Below are 4,268 nucleotides of genomic sequence, written 5' to 3'. Positions count from 1 at the left end.
TGTTGGCGCCTTCCCCCCCCCCCCCCCCCCCTTTTAAGAGCAGATGATGATTTCAGAAATTCTGCAAAATACAGTCAATCCCTTCTCATGCTGAAGTAAATGGCCTGTTGAGGTCCCGGCTAGCCAACATTCAATGCTCTTGTAGTAGTTCTAATTTTCTTGCCTAGCACATAGACGTAACACAATACAACTAAAACTGAAATTTCAATATACTCATTTTGGTCAAAAAGAATAGCTCAGTTCTCTGAAACCCATTTTAAATTTGCAAGCCCCAAAAGGACAGTAAAGGAAATCCAAGCAAGAACAAATTAAAGTTTTGCAAAGACGAAGACAACATGGTGTTGACTGACCACCTAGTTACTAAAACTTCAAGGCATACGTACTTCTGCTACTTAGCAAATGCTATTGAACAACTCTGCTTTGAACAACGGACTGTAAGACTGACTGCAGTTAAGTCAAAATTTCACAAATGAATGTTGATACAAGTTGACAGAGGCATTTGGAGATGTTCAAACTAAGATACAAATGTGTAAGACTACACGACCAAAGTCTGGGAAAGAAAATTTCCCCAGAAACAAAACAAAAGAACTTTAAAGTTAGTGTTTGTCGTATTTTAAAATCTAATGACCTTTGTATTTTTGTCTCTTCCCATCTCTTCCTGAACAGCTTGTTCTTAACAGGTAGACAAAGATGTACTGTGTATATATAACACAGGAGTATTTTTGAAGTACTGCATAGGTTAAATAGACTTAAGCACACTCGATGTAGTGTTCTTGCTTCTGAGAGTTTAGAAACATCTCTTAAAAATCTGAGCCTGAATGTAGCCTATCAATTTCAAGAGAACTTCCTGTGTTCTGAAGTTAGTAATGAAAGGAAAAAAAAAAGGAGTAAAATCAAATAAAAAGCGATTACAGAATCTAGATGACTTTAGAAACTGTCGGCCAAGTGCTATGAGAGAAACTACACCTGTTAAGTTCTCTCTGCTTCCTCTCAGTGGAAACATTAATTTGTGTATCTTTTCTATATCCAGTTGTCAGTTTCCATTAATTTAGTAGAAATTTGATTATTCTGGGACTTTCAAATACCAGCTAAATATCAGTTAAACTGGCTTCCATTCCAGTGTTAATGGGAGGAAAAAGGCAGTTGACAAAATTAGCAGAAACTCCTAAGACTCACTTTCTTAGAACAGGAAAAAAAAAATAAGAGACCAACTTCTTTAGCTGATTTTTTTTAGCCTTGTCTAGGAAAGAAAATATCTGTCATTAGGAATACAAAAGGCAGCAAGTTGTCTGTGCTATGCTAGCTCTTCATGACAAAATGCAAATAATTACAGAAAAAATGGCTAACAGGCACAAGCACAAAGTAGGAAAGACAAAGAGCTTAAGAGGTACCATGGAGTTTTACCAGACTGGAACAGTTCTACGTATTTCCAAAATACACAGAAATACTGTCATCACCGTGAGGATTCTGAACGCTTAACAGAAAAAGACAGTCTTTTACAGTCCTTCCAGAAACCCTGGAGTACTTGAATGAATTCAAAAGCTAGAACATCTATTAGACCATTCTTTAAAAGTGCTAATCTGGACTTGCAGTGGAACTGTTAGAGCAGTAGTTAGAAGGAACTGGGAACACATCTATTACTACATCTGCAGTGTACGGTCTACCTCAAATGCTGGCAATGTCTGAAAATGAAGAAGCTACCTCAGCTTAGTCCATGAGCTACAAATAAAAAAGCCACTGCTGTAAACAGAATCCATTATAGGAATGAAAACAGATATGGTTCCCTTCCCTAATGACACGTAAGGCTAAGAGTAGTTCAATCTCTTACATGTAATCCCAGTTAGTCCTTGGTTACGAATTGAAATGATATGTCAACTAACTATCAAGTAAAGAGGAAGAGGAGGAACAGGAGTAACTGAAGATGCATTTGGACATTAAGTAGAGTACACGTGGACGTGACATGGACTACATGGTTAAAAAAAAAATTAAAAAAATCAGCAAGCAGAAAACTCCAAGTATTTTAAAGTAAATTTTCAACTTGGCTTATTAGAGATGTCCCTTTGAAGGTATTTTTCTTAATTTTTCGCAGCTGACCACATAAAGAAAAAGGATTTGACTGCGTAAAGAATATTATAACTGAAAATAACTTCAAGACCTGGGCAGTGAAAGAAAAGCAATGAAAAAAAAAAGTGAACTGTTGGACAACATGGATGGAAATACCTCACAATTTCTCATCTCTTGAAAAATCTTTGCCACCCATCCTCTATTTTTTGTAAGTTAAAAATCCCCTCAGTATCAAGTTTTCATCTTTTACCCTAAATACAACAGCAGAAGCTGCAAAGCTCAGAACATGCTGTTTGACATTAAATGTCCAGGCAAACTGCCCTTTTGTTACTGCTAATCAGAGCAACTACGACAGCTCTATTTCTGTAACCGCATTACTGAAAGTTTAAAAATGAGGAAGGTAATTTCCTGCAGGTTTTGTGGGCGAGTTTTGTTTTGGTTTTTTTGGTGTCTGTTCCCTCCCCCGACAAGGAGGCCAAACTTGAGGACAAGTTTATGTTTCTTTTCAGCATTGTTCTCTAAGCTAGACTACCTAGCTGAAACAAGACTAGGGAAATAGTAAGTTACATAAACTGGTATTTTACAAAGATGATCTTATGAAGGAAGAGGCCACCAGTAATGAAAGTGTGGCAGGATGAAAGCAAGTATTCTGAAAAATAAAAAAACAAACCAGGCTAAGCCTTGAAAAGTAATGCATTTTATGATTAGTCAGTCTTTCATTAAATAGCATGCTTTGACTTGGTCCAGTATTTTCTAAAGGTTGGCCTGGCTCCTGTCAAGACAGACAGCTGTGCTCCAAAAAACTAATTCCATCTCTCTCCAGTGGAAAAAAAAAAAAAAAAAAGATCAAAACCTGAAGACATCTCTGAAGGCAGCCAGACCAGCTACAGGAACAGGTGGAAAAACTGAAGAAAGGACACTGGTAACTAAAGCTCTGGAGGCGCTTGGCATCTACTCCAGACAGGAACATACATGAAGGGTTGAACTGACAAATGGAAGAAAAATTCCTTACTTAACCTTACCCAGAACTAAATGCAGTTTTGCTAGGTGGTCAGAAAGTCAATTCACTCTATGCTTAAAAAAATATATTCCTTGCTTAATTTCCAAAGCAATTCAAGTATTTGAAAAACGAACGAGTCCTATTAGGATTCTTTCCCTTAGGAGCGTTTTTTTTTGGTTGTTGTTGTTTTTTATATTTTATTCATTATTTCCATGTAATTCTTAATAATAGAAACAAATCAGAATTACGAAGCATGGTAATATTTACCCTCAGCCTTCTTGTAGGCTAAAATCCAGGAGCTGGGAATGATAAAGATATATTGTTTCCTCGAAGTACCTAAGTATGGGATGCTAACTCCAAACCAAAAGAAGAAAGGCAAATATAACTGGAAAGATACATTTTCATATTATGAAGCTATTCTAAACAGAAAAAAATCCATGAGAAAAGCTGAGCAAAGTCTGGATATGGATGAGTAGAAGTAGGTGATCTTGAATTTCTCTGACAGATTACATTTAACACTTGAATTGTTCTGTAGTGACATGTGTTTTATAAATAAACTCAAAACACGCACTGTTGCATTAAGACTTAAAGCTCTGACTTTTATATAAACATTTATTCACACACTTTCTACAGTGCTTAAAAACACCACACTCTCAACACATTTTTCTTCTTCCATCAAGTGATGTCCACAGGCAGTCTTCAAAACTGACTAATCCTGGCAATGAAGAGGGCTTTTTTCAAAAAATCTGGTTTTCTCCCGTCAGTTGACCTCATCAGAATTGCCATTTTTAAGGCCCAGTTCATCTGGGAGTCCTGGTACTAAATTAAAGCAGCCACAAAGGGGGCACCGACAAAGCATATTTATATTTCCTTCTGCAATGTTTTTCACAGTGCTGGCTGTTGAGTGCAATTAAACTGATGTTTAAAACCAAATGAGATAAACATGCTATATGACCAAGCAGGATTGGTGTATAGAAACAGGAAGTTAACTTCCAGTTTGTCTTTAGTTTAGGAGGATGTTTTTATTTTTTCAGTCTAACCACAATTTGTTGTTTTGAGAAGTTTACTAAAGGAAGGAAAAAATCCAAGGCAAGCTCTCAAAAATATGCAAGACACTTCTACTATGATTAAGTTATAGACAGTAAAAAAAAAAAAAAAAAAAAAAAAAAACCCAAACTTAGAAATTTTTTAAAATAAATACCTT

At 36.1% G+C, this 4,268-nt stretch overlaps 1 protein-coding gene across 1 annotated transcript in view; it reads right to left on the bottom strand.

Annotated features, from left to right (window-relative positions):
- ANKRD10 (ankyrin repeat domain 10) overlaps positions 1-4,268 on the bottom strand; it is a 31,985-nt gene that overhangs the window by 10,225 nt on the left and 17,492 nt on the right. The gene's annotated exons all lie outside the window — the stretch shown is intronic.

This window comes from Buceros rhinoceros, unplaced genomic scaffold, assembly GCF_000710305.1.
Source record: "Buceros rhinoceros silvestris isolate BGI_N320 unplaced genomic scaffold, ASM71030v1 scaffold8048, whole genome shotgun sequence".
NCBI classification, from domain to species: Eukaryota; Metazoa; Chordata; class Aves; order Bucerotiformes; family Bucerotidae; genus Buceros; species Buceros rhinoceros.
This window is presented reverse-complemented; position numbering and strand designations above follow the sequence as displayed.